General features: G+C 38.4%; 1 pseudogene; it reads left to right on the top strand.

The window, feature by feature from the left end:
* The first annotated feature begins 13179 nt into the window (after positions 1 to 13179).
* LOC112839969 (centromere protein K-like) lies at positions 13180 to 18445 on the top strand (annotated as a pseudogene).

Raw genomic sequence — 18445 nt, 5'->3', positions numbered from 1 at the left:
GGGTAACATGGAAAAAGACAATGCTGAGGAGAGAAAGCTAAGGAAATAATCCTGAAGTTGTATTTGCATAGAATTTTACATAGCTTTGCTATTTTCTCAATTCTCCATGTCAAAGAACTGAGGGTGAGGGTGGTCTAATGGTGACTAAATGGCTAAAATTCCCCCCATCCCCCTAAGCTAGTGCTCTGTTCCCAATCATCTTACACTATATAAACAAGTGTGAAGAGACATGTCAATGCAGACATCTATCATAATAAAATCTTGGAAAACTAGGTAATGTGCCTCATGAAAGATATATAGGCTAAGTAAATTTTTACCTATGTATATAAACAATAATAGGCTGATCTATAGAAATATAATAGTTATATATATACTACTCATATAAAGAATGAATCATTTGAAATAATCAATATTAAACAGATTTGATCTACAAAATTGCACTAATAGTTCATTTTTACACATTCTTGTGAAGTAAAAATGAAGGAGTTCATAATATACTACCCCAAAATACGCCACTCTGTCATATTGACTATTTTTAGTTACCCCCCTAGAAATAGAAAGTCAACTCTGATCATGGGAGTGAATAGCAAAATATTATGTAAAATTAATGCAATGTGAATATTTTATGTAAATATATGTTTACATGCACATTAAAAAAATGTATGAACGGATACATACCACTTATAGTGTTGAAAACCATCCTTGGACTCAGACTCATTTGATTCAAATTCTAGTTGTGAAACTTGACAGCAATGTTACTTTAGGCAATTATCTAACTTTCTATGCCTTTTTTTCAATCTGTAATAAAATATGGAGGAATTGTACTTATCTTACACAATGATTTGACAGCTAAATGAGTGATTATGCATATATAGAATAGGGTTTGATTCAGACCAAAAACTCTATAAATGTGTTAGCTCTTTGAACAGCCCCAATTATTACAGTGGTAACTTCCACTGGGAAATAAAAATTGGGTATATATGTTATTGTTGTTAATTAAAATCTGTATCTTACTCATATTTCCTCAGATTTTTCTTCATGTCATTTTCTTGTTGCAAGATACCATACACATGTTCACTAGTCATGTCCCTTTAGGCTCATGTTGGCTGTAACAATTTGGGTATTTGTGTTGTTTTTTTTAATGTTTTTACCATGTTTATACTTTACACAGTGTTAATTACCTTTAGAATTAAAAAATAAATCTTAAGTTAAAACAAAATTATATTTAATTCTCAACTCTAACATACTTGATTGTCTAGTTTATTGACCCATCTTCCAAATCCTTTTCCAGCCTGCTTTTTTTTGACAACTCTGACCACACTCCTGATAATTTTCTGGCTGCTCTACCACCATAAGAAGCTGGCTTTAGATGCCAAAGAAGACACGATAAGCTCCCTGAGCCTTACACACAATCCAAAGAGAGCTGCCATATTGGATCACTCATATACTTAAAGAATATAATTTATATCAGTTTACAAGCCTGATTGAGAATGCCCTGCAAATGGGAAGAAATATACAAAAAAAAAAAGGGGGGGACTTTACCAATATGCTTTGTTGTAAGGACTGTGTTGCTAGACAGATATGTCTTCCAACAATTCCATTTTTTCCAAAGTCTAGACCTATCCCCAAGTCATACACTCAAAGGTATAAACTTAAGGGACAACAAATCTGGAGTAAAACTATTCTCAAAATTAAAACAAAATAAAAAGAACTTTTCTCTATACAGCTGAAGCTACAGAATCTGAAAACTGATCAGAACTCCTACATCATATATAAAAATTACATCAAAATGGATTAAAGACTTAATGTAAGAGTTTAAAATATAAAACTCTTAGATGAAAACATGGGTGTAAATCTGTGTGATGTTGACTTAAGTAAGCAACGTTTTCTTAGATAGGATACCTAATGCACAAGCAGCCAAAAAAATAAAGTGGACTTTATCACAGTTACATAAAAGTTTTTGCTTCAAAGGACACTATTAAGAAAATAAAATGACAACCAGCAGAATGGTGGAAAATATTTGCAAATATCATATTAAAGGAAGTCTCACAACTCAACAATAAAAAGATAAATTAAAATGCAAAAGATTTGAATTCACCCCAAAAAACGATAAACAAATGGCTAATCAGCACATGAAAAGATGTTCAACATCATTAGTCATTAGGGAAATGCAAAAGATTAGCTCAATGAGGTGCCACTTCACACTCAGTGGGAGGGCTATCATCAAAAAGACAATAACAAGTGTTATGGAGGATGTGGACAAATTGGAACCTTCATACTTTGCTGATAGGAATGTAAATTAGTGCAGCCACTGTAGAAAAAAGTTTGGTAATACCTAAAATTTAACCACAAAGTTATCCTGTGACCCACAACTCTACTTTTAATATAAAACCCAAAAGAAATGAAAACACACATCTATGCAAAAATTTGTACAGGAATTTTCATAGCAGTCATTATAACAGAGAGAGGAAATAACTCAGATGTCTATCAACTGATAAGTGGATAAACAAAATATGTGGTATAGCATATCTATACTATATCATTTAGCCATAAAAAGGAATGAAGTATTGATTCATGCTGTAAAATGGATGAACCCTGAAAAATGTTATGCTAAGTGAAAAAATCCAAACACAAAAGGCCACATTTTGTATGAGTGACTTATATGAAATATTCAAAATAGTCAAATCCTAGAGACAGAAAGCCAAGCAGTGATGGTCAGAGAATGGGGGAAGGATGAGTACGGAGTGATTGCTAGTGGTTATCGGGTTTCTTTACAGGATGATAAAATGTTCTGGAATTAAATTGTAGGGATGTTTGTAAAACATTGTGAATATACTAAAAATCTCTGAATTGTACAATTTTAAAAAGGAGGATATTATGGTGTGTACATTATATATATTTTTTTAATTCCATTTGAGGGAAATTATACAAAATACCTGAATAGTAATCCAAAAACTGTCAAAAACAAAGAAAGTCTGAGAAGCTTTTTGGGTTTTGTTACAACCAAGAAGAGTCTTGAGAGAGGAGTATTAAATGTAATATCCTGGATGAGATCTGGGAACAGAGAAAGGACATTATGAAGAGACTGAAAACATCTGAATAAAGTATGAACTTCAGTGTTGGTTCATTAACTGCAACCAATGCACCATACTAATGTAAGATGTTGATAACAGAGGAATATATGTGTGAGATATAGAATAACCGCACTATCTTTGAAAGAATTATGTAAATATAAAGCTGTTCTGAAACAAAAAGTTAATTAAGAGAATAAACTGATCAGAAATTATATACAAAAGTGTCCTAACATAGTCACCTACAAAGGAGAAAGTTGGTGGACAGGATAGAAAGATGTACCACTGAAGCATCTCTGTAAGCCTATTTTTTTAGTTGTCATTTGAATTTATGAACTGTACCATATAAAAAGCAAACAATCAAATGATACAGAAAAAGTTGTTTAAGGACCCTTGTCTGGTAAAAGTATATAATAAAGAAGGTTAAAAGAGACAGGAGAATCCATTTGCAGTATACTTAATATATACTATATCAAGAACTCATAGAAATCAATAAGGAAAAGAGAATTTCAAAGAAAAAAGTGCAAGGATGTTCAGTCATTATGAAGTACTTGCTCTTTGTGATCTCTCTATCTAGGTGGTCCTTCTCACCTTCTGCTTTTGCCACAGTCAAACCTACACAGCGCACAGACTCCCTACTCTGGCCCTTCTAATTCCTCTGAGAGGTGAAGAACAAAGAATACCAGGCTCCCTCCCTAGCAGTGGAGCCCACCCCCCAGCCACTACAAAACCCAAGCATACCATCAGGAGGAGTAGGAGGCAAGCAGGTAAATAGAAGAGATCGAGAAGAGGCAGCCAGCCAAAAGAAAATGGTTAGATTCTAACCATGAGGTCTTCCAATCTACACACATTCTGGTCCTTAGAAAATCTGCTGCTTGGGCAAGGGCTGCATAAATCCCAACAGCATTATTTTGAATTGTCTTGCTTTTTGAAATAATCCAAATAGACAGTGATAAGTTCAAATATACAAACTTAACATTTTCTGAAGTAACTCAGTCAATGTTAGGGGAAAAGCTTGAGGACAGGAAGAAGCAAAGAAAAAGTTTGTTTTGAAAGTGGATTTCCGTTTTGAGTTTGTTATATTGTGAAATTATTATATGCTGAAATGTATATAATTAATACATTAATAAATTTTCATTGAAAAGTAAGTGATAGATTGTGATGATCTTGACTCATATAAATTGTTTTGTATTTCCTGAATGTGAGGGAAGTATAAAAATCCTGCCCTGGTTTGAAAATAAGATGTCCTGCTTCTTGGATAAAATCCCCTGTTTTAATCTTGCAGAGTAGTTTATATGTTGCTCTGAGAGTGAAACATTTTCTAATAAAATATCTATACTTATGTCTTCTGATCTTTATTATTAAAGATATGTTGACTGGGACATACACACATTGATCATTCATGTACACACATTTATTGAGTATCTGCTGTGTGAATGCCCTGGACATCCAGAAACAAATAAATAGTCCCTGCCTTTGAAGGAGCTTGCAGATAATTCAAACAAAAATAACATAACTCCTTCCAAAAAGCATAATTTTTTAGAGATTTAAGTGGTTCTTAATACATAACTTTTAATTTTTCAGTATAAGTTCATAATTTTCAATGTAGTTTTAAGCACTATAGTTAATATCATTTATTAAATGATATATGGTTATGTTTGAGGAAGGGAAAAGGCAAATGAATAATAGGCTTGAGTTTCTTATTTTAATACAATATATTTTCTTTTTTTGGTAAAAAAATCCTTTAAAATAAAATAAATACAATTATATATATAACAGAACAAGGTATAAAATTTTTAAATATAAAATAAGATAATATGAAATTTTGTTTGTGGGACCACTAGACAATCTCCAGTCTATCTTTTCTACCATTAGGAGGACTTTTGTGAAAGAGCCTTTAAAATACGACATTAGGGGGCGCCTGGGTGGCTGAGTTGGTTAAGCAACTGCCTTCGGCTCAGGTCATGATCCTGGAGTCCCTGGATTGAGTCCCGCATTGGGCTCCCTGCTTGGCAGGGAGTCTGCTTCTCCCGCTGATCCTCCCCCCTCTCATGTGCTTTCTCTCCATCTCTCATTCTCACTCTCTCAAATAAATAAATTAATTAAATCTTTAAAAAAAATACATTAGTCTTTTTTATTTAAAAACATTTTGGCTAGTATGAAAATGAAAGTCATCCCCTAAAACAACTTTTTTAAAATTTTTATTCCAACGTATCAGAACTAAAACAAATACAAAAGTTAAAATTATAAAATAAGATACAATTTGAGACACAGGTAAAATGATTTCGTATCTTAAATATTTGCGGAATGTGGACAGTATTTGAAATGATACTGCAGACAGGCTAAAGTCTTTTTTTTTTTTTGACAAAATTTAAAATTCAGAAGCAGAAATTCAAGGGAATAAAGACTGCATGGTTTGAAGTCTGCACTCTATGTAAACAACCATTTTTCCTTATTGATTTATTTATTTTACAGACACATATTCTGCTTACTGTGTATCAGGTGATTTTCCAGATACTTTATCATTAATCCAAATGACAACCGTATGAGTTGCTTTCTATTTCCATCCCTCTTACGTATTAGGAAACAGGCCCAGAAAGGTCCAGAACCACACGCGAAGTCACACAGTCGACAAGCTGTTTAACCCATATTCAAGCCCAGCACTCTGGTTACTTTGTCCCTGCTCTTAGCCACTACCCTACACTGGAGTGACTCTTAGCGGCAATGACTCTCATTATAATTCCTCTTCCACAAACCTAAAGCCCAAGCGGATAGCTGGGTCAAAAGACAAAACAGAACACGCACTTTGAGCACAGAAGCCCAAGAGAGTGCCTACAGGCACTTTGCTCAAGGCACTGGGCGGCAGCGTTTCCCTACAGGCACAACCCATTCACAGGAAAACTAGGAGAGATTTTTGCTATAGGCTCCCTTCCCCCAGTCTGGGGAACAGCATTCTTGAAAATCCCAAGACCAGCTCCAGAAGAGGCTGAGCCGGGGAAGGAAGTGCCCCTCCTCTTGAGAATACTCCTGCAGGTCACAAGTAACAAAAAAGACACTCTTCTACCCATGGCTTTTGCACACATTCTCACTGTATCCAGGCTTCAGACAAGAACACCCCAGATGGTCAGCAAATGACACCAAATCTCACCTACTGCCTCTCCATTTTTTAAGTAGTTGGGAGGGAATCAACAGAAAGGGAATTTTGGGACACATGAAAATTACACAAAGTTCAAATTTCAGTTGATTTAACTCAACTCTGATACTGTCCCACCTGGAAATAGTGTCAGATCCTACAGTTAAGCCTCAGTCCCAGAAGATTGCTCCCACCCACTTCAGAGGCCAATTGCAAGTAGCAGGTCCAGAGGTTCCCCACAACGTCTGTGTGGTGTGGCTACAAATCAGAGGTTTCTGTGATCTCCTGTGCCTTTTGGTTTAATTAATGTGCTAGAGTGGCTCACAAAACTCAGTGGAACATTTACAGTTGACCCTTGAACAACACAAATTTGAACTGCATGTGTCCACTTTATAGGTCAATTTTTTTCAATAAATAAATTGGAAAGATTTTCAGAGATTTGTGACAATTTGAAAAAAACTTGCAGGTGAACCATGTAGCCTAGAAATACTGAAAAAATTAAGAAACAAACTGAGGGTTACAGAAGGGGAGGGGGGTGGGGGGCTGGGGTAACCGGGCAATGGGTATCAAGGAGGGCACATGTGTGTTGAACACTGGGTGTTATACACAACTAATGAATCTCTGAACACTACATCAAAAACCAATGATGTACTATATGTTGGCTAATTGAACATAATAATAAAAAAATAATAATAAATAAATAATAAATACATACCAATGCTTTCTAATCCAAAAAAAAAGAAAAATTATTGTTGTAAGAATATAGTATATAATATGTGTAACATACAAAATAGGTGTTAATCCACTATTTGTTATCAGTAAGGCTTCTGGTCAATAGTAGGCTATCAGTAGTTAATTTGCAGGGGGAGGAGTCAAAACTTATACATAGATTTTCAACTGTGTGGGAATCGACACCCCTAGTCCCCACATTGTTCAAAGGTCAACTGTACTTACATTGACCAGTTTAATTAAGGATATGATAAAAGGATACAGATGAACAATCATATGAGGAGATACACAGGCTGAAGTCTGAAAGGTTCCTAAGAGCAGGAGCATTTGTCCCATGGAGTTGGGGTGCCATGCATTGGGGATTTTTGTAGAGACTTCATTAGGGAGGCAGGATCAATCATTAGCTCCATTTCTAGCCCTTCTCCCCTCTCTACAGAAGTGAGGGGTGGGGCTGAAAAATTCTAAGGTTCTAATCATGACTTCTTCTTTCTGGTGGTCAGCTCCCATCCAGGAGCCATCCAGGAACCCACCCAGAGTTGCCTCCTCAGAACAAAATATGCTCCTAGGGTTCTTACCACTAAGGAATTTACAAGGGTTTCAGGAGCTCTGTGTCAGGGATGGGGTCAAAGACCAAATATTAAAACAAAAGTTGCTCTCAGTGTTCTTATCAATCAAAAAATCACAAGGGTTTTAGGAACTCTGTGTCAGAACTGTGAGTGTGTATGTGTGTGTGTGTATATATATTTTTCTTTTATTAAAATATAGCTGATATATATTTTTTCTATTATCTCACACAGCCAAGCCCATTTGTTTTTATATTTATCTATGGCTACAACTTCACAGTTGAATAGTTACAACTGATGTGGTTTAGACCACACTACCCCAGAATATGGCACCTTGGCATATTGAATAATTTAAGCTAATGGAGTTTGAGAAAATTGCAGAAGAATAAAAGTTCACTTTGGTGGCACCTGGGTGGCTCAGTGGTTAAACGCCCCTCTTGATTTCAGCTCAGGTCATGATCTCAGAGTTGTGAGATATAGTCCTGCATTGAGCTCTTTCTCAAACTAATAAATAAAATGAAATTGGCTGATTATAGGTTCCTTATGATCATATGATAGAGGAAGAGAAAACTCAGGCCTGCAGGATATGCAGACACCACTCAAAAGTACACAGCTGCAGCACTACGTCCCTTTTCTGGGATAGTCCTGAAGTAACACAAGAAAGTGGTAAAGGGAAGTCCTTCCAGTGGGCAGAACTTCCAGCAGTGCACCTAGTTGTTTACTTTGCTTAAGAGAAATGGCCAGACATGCGATTATATGTTGATTGCAGTGCTACAGCCAATGGCTTGGCTGAATGGCCAGGGATTTGGAAAGAACATGATTGGGCAATTGGCAATAAGGAGGTCCGGGCAAGAGGTATACAGATAGACTATTCTGAATGGGCAAATAATTGAAGATATTTGAGTCCTGTGTGAATGTTTACCAAAGGGTGAACTCAGAAGAGAAGGATTTTAATAATCAAGTGAACAGTATGACCTATTCTGTGGACACCAGTCAGCCCATTTCCCCAGCTACCCATCATCACTCAACAGACCCATGAACAGAGAGATAATGGTGGCAAGGACAGAGGTTATGCATGGGCTCGGCAACATGGACTTCCACTCACCATGGCTAACCTGGATGAAGCCACTGCTGAGAACCCAATCTGGCAGCAGCAGATATCAACACTGAGTCTCTGATATGGCACCATTCCCTGGGGTGGTCAGCTAGGTGCTTGGTGGGAGGCTGATTACATTGGACCCCTTCCATCATAGAAAAGGCAACACTTCACTCTTACTGAAATAAACACTTACTCTGGATATGGATCTGCCTTCCCTGTGTGCAGTGTTTCTGCCCAAACTGTCAAGCCACCATCTATGGACTTGTAGAATATCATATTCACTGACATGCGTTGCTTCTGATCAAGGAACTCACTTCATAGTGATGGGGTTCAGGACCTGCTACCCCCAAGTATGTCACCTTAGCATACTGAATATTTGAAAATGAAGGAGTTTGAGAAAAAACAGAATCAGGAAGTTCACTCATACTCTACCCCCCACCTCACCCTTCTTCCCTAAAACAGTCCATAAAACCCACATGTGAAAGTATCCAGTATCCATAAAAAATAAACATCCTTATCTCAGAACACAAAGGGATACTGAGAAAAAGCTGAACAAACAAGACCTTTTATGTTTCCCCATGTTTACTACAATTACCTCATATTCCTTAATGTATTCTTCCATGACTGCCCACTTTTCAACAAATCTATCATCAATATACTCAGGTCTGTTTCTTTGGGTCTTCATTTCTTTATTAAGGCTCCCATGTTACATACAATTTATATTCAATAAATTTGCATGATTTTCCCATTAATCTACTTTAGAATATTCAGATCCAGGGACATCTGGGTGGCTCAGTCTGCTTTCAGCTCGGGTCATGATCCCAGGGTCCTGAGATTGAGCCTCACATTGGGCTCCCTGCTGCTCCACCCACCCTTGCTTGTGCTTGCTCACTCTTTCTCTCTCTCAAATAATAAATAAATAAATAAATAAATAAATAAATAAATAAATAAAATCTTTTTTTAAAGATTTTATTTATTTGACAGAGAGAGACACAGCGAGAGAGGGAACACAAGCAGGGGGAGTGGGAGGGGAAGAAGCAGGCTTCCTACGGAGCAGGGAGCCCGATGTGGGGTTCGATCCCAGGACCCTGGGATCATGACCTGAGCCGAAGGCAGATGCTTAACGACTGAGCCACCCAGGTGCCCCAAATAAATAAAATCTTTAAAAAATATTCAGATCCAGCCAAAGACCATAGAAGGGTAAAGAAAACTTTTCCCTCCCCAACAACAGAAAATGAAGTACAGCAATGGTTGGAACTCACTCATCTTACCATGTTTCCTGCCATCCTAAAGCTGCTGGCTTGATCGAATGGTATAATGGCCTTTGAAATACTCAGAAGCGGTGCCAGCTAGTGGCGATATCTTGCAGGGCTCAGCATGGATTTTCCAGGTGGATGTATATACCATGAATCTACATTCAATATGGTACAGTTTCTCAGACAGTCAAGATTCATGGGTCCAGTAATTAAAGGGTAGAAATGGGAGCAGCACCATTCCTTATTAATCCTAGTGACCTACTAGCAAAGTTTTACTTCCTGTCCCTATGACCTATGCTTTTCTGGCCTAGAGATTTTTGTTCCAAAGGGAAGGATACTGTGGTCTCTGGGTGGCTTAGTTGGTTAAGCATCTGCCTTCAGCTCAGGTCATGATCCTAGGGTCCTGGGATCGAGTCCTGCATCAGTGAGGAGCCTGCTTCTCCATCTCCCTCTGCTTCTCCCCCAACTTGTGTTCTCCCTTGCTCACTCTCAAATAAATAAATAAAATCTTAAAAAAAAGAAGAAGAAGGAAGACAGATACTTTAAAAAGAAGACAAAGAGTGATTCTACTGAACTGGAAGTTAAGACTGCTATCCAGCCACTTTGGGATCCTTATGTCTCCAAAACAACAAATAAAGGAGCCACTGTGTTGGCCTAGGTGACTGCTCCTAATTACCATTGGAAAATTGGACTACTAACCACAAGAGAATTAAGGAAGAGGATGTTTGGACTATAGAATATCCCTTAGGACATCACTTAGTATTACTATATCCTATAATTAAAGCCAATAAAAACCTACAACAACAAGGAAAGACTACTCATGTTCCAGACTCTTTAGAAATGAAGGTTTGGTTACACCACCAGGTAAAGAACCACAACCAGCTGAGGTGCTTGCTGAAGGCAAAGGGGATACAGAATGGGTAGTAGAAGACGGTAGTTATAAATAACAGCTGAAACCAAAGGAAGGAGGACTGTAAGAGTAATATGTATTTCTCTTCATTTTGTTATATGTTTGGGTAGTTGTGTAGGTTTATGTTTTATTTAGGTATCATTAACTTTACATCATAGTATTTCAGTTACAGGATAGCAAGGAAAAAAGTTAAGATCCCCCAAAGACTTTGTATCCTTTTCTGGGGAAAGAGTTAGTGAGTTTTTACTTTTACTCAAAATAGTTGTATCATGTTAGGCAAAAGTAGGACATTGTTAATATCTTTATGTGGAAATTAAGTATGTTTGTTTTTTGGGGGGAGGGAGGGGCAGAGGGAGAGAGAGACTCTTTTTCTCTTAAGATTATTTACTTGATTTTTTAAAAAGATTTTATTTACTTATTTGAGAGAGAGAGAGAGAGAACACAAACAGGGTGGAGGGGCAGAGGGAGAGAGAGAAGCAGACTCCCCACTGCCCACTGAGCAGGGAGTCTGATGCAGGACTTGATCCCAGGACCCTGAGATCATGACCTGAGCCGAAGGCACCCCAAGAGTATTTGAGAGAGTGAGAACATGAGTCAGGGGGATGGGTAGAGGGAGAGGGAAAAGCAGAATCCCTGCTGAGCAGGGAGCCCCCCGATGGGGGACTCAATCCCAGGACCGGGAGATCATGACCTGAGCCAAAAACAGACACTTAACTGACTGAGCCACCCAGGCACCCCTGGAGATTAGTACGGTTTAAGGAAAATATATATGAGTGCCAAGTTGACAAGAGATGAATTTATGATGGTAATTTTATATGTCAACTTGCCTGGGCCACAGCACCCATATATTTGGTCAAACATCAGCCTGGATACAATTGCAAAGGTGTTTTTTTAGAGGAGATCAACATCTAAATACACCTTTAGTAAAGTGGATTAACCCCCTTAATGTGGGTGGGTCTTATCCAATTAGTTGAAGGTCTTGAGAGAGAACAGACTGAGGTTTCCTAAGAGGAAATTTTGTCTCCAGCCTGGTTTTGGATTTATGTATGCAAATCTTCTGTGTCTCCAGTCTACCACGCCACCCTTGCAGATTTTGGACTTGTCAGCCTCCATAATTACATGAGTCAATTTCTAAAAGTAAATCTCTCTGTCCTTAATAAACTGGCCCTTTAGAAAAAAGGTTTGCTGATCTGTATCCTTGTCACATAGCCTATATCACAAAAGTCGTCAGAGATTCCTAGTCAGAATACTGTGATTTAAAATTTTCCTCAGGGGTGCCTGGGTGGCTCAGGCGTTAAACATCTGCCTTCAACTCAGGTCATGATCCCAGCATCCTGGGATCAAGCCCCACATCTGGCTCCATGCTCCGTGGGAAGCCTGCTTCTCCCTCTCCCACTTCCCCTGCTTGTGTTCCCTCTCTCGCTGTGTCTCTCTCTGTCAAGTAAATAAATAAAATCTTTAAAAACAAACAAAACAAAAACAGTGCTCTAGAGATAACTTTAAAATAAATAAATAAAATAAAATCTTCCTCATTGTATTTATCCTTAAAAGCTCTACTAGGAATGCTAACTTTGAAATGTAAAGCCTAAAAAATATTTTTAAAAAAATGCAAAACACATAGACCAATGGAATAGAGCCCAGAAATAAACTTTTGCCTATAGGTCAAATGATTTTAACAAGAGTACAAAGACCATTCAGTGGGGGAAAAAACAGTCTGTTCAACACAGAGTGCTCAGAAAGTTGAATATCCACATGTAAAACAATGAATTTGGATCAAAGACCTAAACTTAAGAGCTAAAATTATAAATCTCATAGAGAAATGCTTCATGACAATAGATTTGTCAATGATTTCTTTGATGACACCAAAAGCACAGGAAACAAATAAAAAATAGATTAAATGGGAGTATACCAAAATTTAAAACCTCTGTGTATCAGTCGTGTGGAAAAAAAACAAGCTGCAGAATGGGAGAAAATATTTGCAAATCATATATCTGATAAGTGGATAATATCCACAATATATAAGAATTCCTACAACTCAACCACCACCACCACCACCACCACCAAAATAACCTGGTTAAGAAATGGGCAAAGAACTGGAATAAACATTTCTCCAAAGAACATAAACCAATCAGTAAAAAATCAGTATACAATGAGATACCACTTTATACCCATTAGAGTGGCTATTACATTAAACAAAATAACAAAAACAGAATAACAAGTATTGGCAAGGATATAGAGAAATTAGAACCCTTGTGCTTTGCTGTTAGAAATGTAAAATGGTACATCTGCTATGGGAAACAGTGTTTCCTAAACACAAAAAAACAAAATTACGTATGTGGCACATATATGTAGTATACACATGCAACAGAATATTATTCAGTTTTAGAAAGGAAGAAAATTCTGACTCATGCTACATGGATGAATCTTGAAGACCTTATGTCAGTGAAATATGCCAGACAGCAAAGGACAAATATTTTATGATTCCACTTATATGAAGTATCTAGACTAGTCAAATTCATAGAGACAGAAAATAGAATAGTCATCCCCAGGGGCTGGGGATAGGGAAGAATGGGGAATTGTTATTTAATGGGTGCAGAGTTTCAGTTTTACAAGATGAAAAGAGTTCTGAAGATATATGGTTGATGATTGCAAAGTAATGTGACACACTGAATGCCACTGAGTTGTACACTTAAATATGGTTAAGATGGTAAATTTTATGTAATATGCATTTGAACACACACACACACACACACACACAGGTAATGCAAAGTATTATAACAAATAAGCAAATACTAGATTCCTGAAAATCAAGTCCAGATGCAAATTTTAAAGTACTAAAAAATGCCAGTATATTATACATGTCCAGGGAAACTGTTTTGGTTTTACTAATTACTTTTTAAGTTACTGGTAAAACATTTATTTTTTATCAACTATTATTTTTAATAATCAATTAATTCTGTTGATTATTAAAAATAAATAAAAAATTTTTTTGGTCCCCACTCCCCTGGCCTCAACCATCATTAGTCCATTGATCTATACCTATGCTATGCTCAACTCTGACTCCCCTACCACTGAGATTCTGGTTCCCAACCCCACACCACTCTTACCAGATATCAGGAATCTGGGCTCCCGGAAAGTTAATATGACATCAGACTTGGCCTCCCAACTCTTGATGATAAAGGGCATGTTAAGCTATCCCTGATTCTTAGAGACAAGTTTTAAGCAAAATCAAGGAATATAAATAAGTATATGTTTTAACAAAGATTCATTATTACACAGTTCACAAGATACCCATGATAATTTTCAGTGGGAAGGAACAGGAAGGGTGCAAAATGGAGAAATAATATAAACAATGCAAAGAATGAACACCTACAGTTCACTTTTCCCAAAAGCAGGAATGACCTTTTGATACTTAACCTTATTTGTGGGCAACTTTTCAGATTCCCATGGTCTGAAAGATCTCTTGTTTGAAATTTCCCTTGATTTCATTTGCTCCAAACAGACAACACATGCCACATACATACAGGTAGCAGTCTGGATTTGGCCATAAATTGTACTTTACTGACCAATGATATAAATTAATAGAGTTTAAGTCAGTTCCAGATGGGTGTCTATGATCCCATTCTTTGTTTTTCCAGTTATCCTACAGACTTCTCCATGCATTCCCAGGGGACTACCCCAGTGGAAATCCTTCAGTGCGTGTCATGTGCCCTCCCTCCATTCTATGGGGCCTGTAAAACCATTAAAACCCATATCCTGCCTCTCCAATCTCACTCCATGTTTGTGAGGCAGATCATTTTCCTTTTTGGCCGTATCTCCAAGTGATTAGTTTCCTGCTCTGTGAACTTCCATCAAATCCAACCCTTCCTATACCCTGGAACCTAACTCAATCATTGTCTTCCCTAAGAATCCCTACCTGGCTACCCTCTGCTAGGGTCCCAAACTCTACATTAACAAACACGGCTATACTTTGCTCACTGTCCTGTCATGGACAGCAGGCTGATTGCTTTTCTGATCTCTTTTCTGATTCAGCTCCGCACAAGAGCCATAGATATTGTACCAACAATTCTACAAATGGGCTGGCAAAAAGTGAATTTTCAATCACTATTATATAACCAATGACTGTCACTGCTGGGAAACACATTATACATAAAAAAGAAGAAGAAAACTGAAATAAAATGGAAATCATTTGGTATATGTGACATCACTGCTAATAAGACAGGGACTAAGTTTAGTATGGTACACTTAGGAGAGGGGTGTCTCTAGGCAAAACTAAGGAATCCAAGTAGCAGTGGCTCAGTGGTGCTAACAGATGTGCTAGGGAGAGTGCCATAATGATTGAAACTTGCAAGCATCCTGGCTCACAGAATATGGAGCTCCAGCCCCAAAGGTGAGAGCCTTTTCTCTGGAACTAGCTACCTATGATACTGTGATTTAGAATAAGAAATATATAGTTGGGGTGCTTGGGTGACTTAGTTGGTTAAGCATCTGCCTTTAGCTCAGGTCATGATTCCAGGGTCCTGGGATGTAGCCCCGCATCGGGCTCCCTGCTCATTGGGGAGCCTGCTTCTCCCTCTGTCCCTGCTTATGCTCTCTCTGTCAAATGAGTAAATAAATAAATAAAATCTTAAAACATTGGGCGCCTGGGTGGCTCAGTCGTTAAGCGTCTGCCTTCGGCTCGGGTCATGATCCTGGGGTCCTGGGATCGAGTCCCGCATCGGGCTCCCTGCTCAGCGGGAGGCCTGCTTCTCCCTCTCCCACTCCCCCTGCTTGTGTTCCTGCTCTCGCTGTCTCTCTCTGTCAAATAAATAAATAAAATCTTTATAAAAAAAAATCTTAAAACATAAGGAAATATATGGGGCACCTGGGTGGCTCAGTCATTAAGTCTGCCTTCGGCTCAGGTCATGATCCCGGGGTCCTGGGATCAAGCCCTGCATCGGGCTCCCTGCTCAGCGGGAAGCCTGCTTCTCCCTCTCCCACTCCCCCTGCTTGTGTTCCCTCTCTCGCTGTGTCTCTCTGTCAAATAAATAAATAAAAATCTTTAAAAAAAACAAAACAAAAAACACAAAGAAATATATAGTTGGTTTTCATCCCCCTTTCTGGAAGAGAGCTCCTAAAATTCTTGAAATTTCCTGCGATAAGATTGATAAACTACCTTCTGTGATGTTAATGAGGTAACATTGGAAGGCCCGGAAGGATGGGGGCTGGTTTGGATGCCAGGAGGATCATGTGATTAGGAGGTTGGAATCTGGGGCACCTGGGTGGCTCAGTCATTAAGCATCTGCCTAAGGCTCGGGTCATGATCCCAGGGTACTGGGATCGAGCCCTACATCGGGCTCCCTGCTCTGAAGGAAGCCTACTTCTCCCTCTCCCACTCCCCCACTTGTGTTCCCTCTCTCGCTGTGTCTCTCTCTGCCAAATGAATAAAATCTTTTTTTTTTTAAGGTTGGAATTTTCAGTCCCATCTCCTTAATTTTGGGGGAGGGGAGACAGGCTGAAGATGGAACCAATTTCCAATAGCCAATGATTTAATCAATCACTCCTATGTAATTAAAGCTCCATAAAACCCCACAAGGATAGGGTTAGGAGAGCCTCGAGGCTGTTGGAACAATTCTTCCATGTGCCATTGTGCTGGGCCCAAACTCCATGGATAAACAAGTTCCTTTGTTTGGAACCTCACAATATGTATCTTTTCATCTGGCTGTTGATTCATATACTTTATATCCTTTGTAATAAACTGGCAATCTAGTGAATAAACTAGAGTCCTGTGAGTCAATCTAGCAAATGAATCCAACCCAAGGAGGAGGTCATAGGAATCTGTGATATATAGCCAGTTGGTCAGAAGCACAGGGGACAAGCTGGAGTTGGCAACTGGCATATGAATTAGGGGGCAGTCTTTTGGGTCTGAATCCTTAACCTGTGGAATCTGATGCTGTCTCTGGGGAGATGGTGACAAAATGGAGTTGAATAATATGTCACTAGGCTGGTGCCCGTGAGTTGCTTGATGATGTGGGAAAAAACTCCCCACACATTGTAACTGAGTGCTGGAGAATATAATACCCAACATTCAGTCCCCGTGAATACCACTCTCCTTCATCTCCCACACCAACACCAGCTTCAGAACTCCACTGGTTAGGAGAGAAAGTCAAAGGGGTGGGGAACTGAAAGAACTGGTTAACTTGTGGGCTTCCCTTCAAGTACTCCAAACAAGGAATTTTGTCTGAGCTTATTTTCTAGCACATTCTCTGAAAAAAGTAAGGAAACCGATACACAGGCAATTTAAGTGACTTGCCTATGTTCCCACACCTTTCCCCCCCCATTATTATCATAAGGCTAAGAAAATCAGAAGTACATGCCAGTGAATCAGCAAGAATTAGACCAGACAGTACTACAGATGTGGAAGATGTTAAGATGCTTAAGAAGCATATTAAAGATGTGAAGAGGGGTGCCTGGCTAGCTCAGTTGGTGGAGCACATGACTCTTGATCTCAGGGTTGTGGTTTGAGCCCCATGTTGGGTGTAGAGATTACTTAAAAAACAAAAGGAATATGAAAGAACATGAAATGATAGGAAGGAATATTAGAATAAATTATCACTTTTTTATAGAGAGGGTCACTGATTCAAAGGCTCAATCACCATTATTAGTTATACAGGTGAAATGTCTGACCACTGAACTCAGTTAATGACAGGAACTCCTGAAATAATTCCACTGAATAAAGATGTTCTGGTAACATAAGAAAGAGTTCCAAAAATTAAGACATGATCTTGAAAGGTACTGTCTAGGGCGCCTGGGTGGCTCAGTTGGTTAAGCGACTGCCTTCGGCTCAGGTCATGATCCTGGAGTCCCGGGATCGAGTCCCACATCGGGCTCCCTGCTCAGCAGGGTGTCTGCTTCTCCCTTGGACCCTTCCCCATCTCATGCTCTCTCTCTTTATCTCATTCTCTCTCTCAAATAAATAAATAAAAAATCTTTAAAAAAAAAAAAAGGTACTGTCTACCATTTAGTCAAAGAATGAAAAAGGAAGACTTAGAAAGAAAACAAAGGGTTGGATAAATAGCAACAGATAATGCAATCTCTTAATGTACTACACAATGAATTGAAGCATCACATCACATTTTCTGAATTGAGAACTTTCAATAAGCCGAAAATAAAAAATATTTAAAAGAGGGGCATCTGACTGGCTTAGTCAGTAGAGCATGTGACTATTAATTTCAGGGTCACAAGTTCAAGTCCCTTGTTGGGCATACAGCCTACTTTAAAAAAATGATTAAAAGAGTAGGAGAAATTCTTGATTACTTTGGGTATCCAGAAGACCATTTTTCTCCACCTGACACAAATGTTAAAGAGAAAAAAAATTCAAGAATCAACTGCATAGGAGCACCTGGCTGATCAAATGGAAGAGTATGCAACTCTTGATCTTGGAGTCAGGGGTTCAAGTCCCATGGTGGGTGTAGAGATTATTAAAAAATAAGTAAACAAACTTAAAAAAATCAACCGCATAACTGACAGCACTGCGTGAAATGTTACAGATTCATATAAATAGATTAGATGCTCCACATGGTCCTGTGTCAGAATTAGTGATTCCTTTTAGCCACCTTCTATTGAGCTGCTGTTACTTAATGGAATTGCCTGGAGACATCCAGAAGATCCTACCCAGATAAGATTGAAAACATTCCACCAGTGA

The sequence above is a fragment of the Callorhinus ursinus genome, unplaced genomic scaffold, assembly GCF_003265705.2.
Source record: "Callorhinus ursinus isolate GAN/ISIS: 27379988/994484 unplaced genomic scaffold, GSC_fseal_2.0 scaffold47, whole genome shotgun sequence".
NCBI lineage: Eukaryota > Metazoa > Chordata > Mammalia > Carnivora > Otariidae > Callorhinus > Callorhinus ursinus.
Note: the sequence above shows the minus strand (reverse complement) of the source record. Positions and strands in the feature narration are given on the sequence as shown.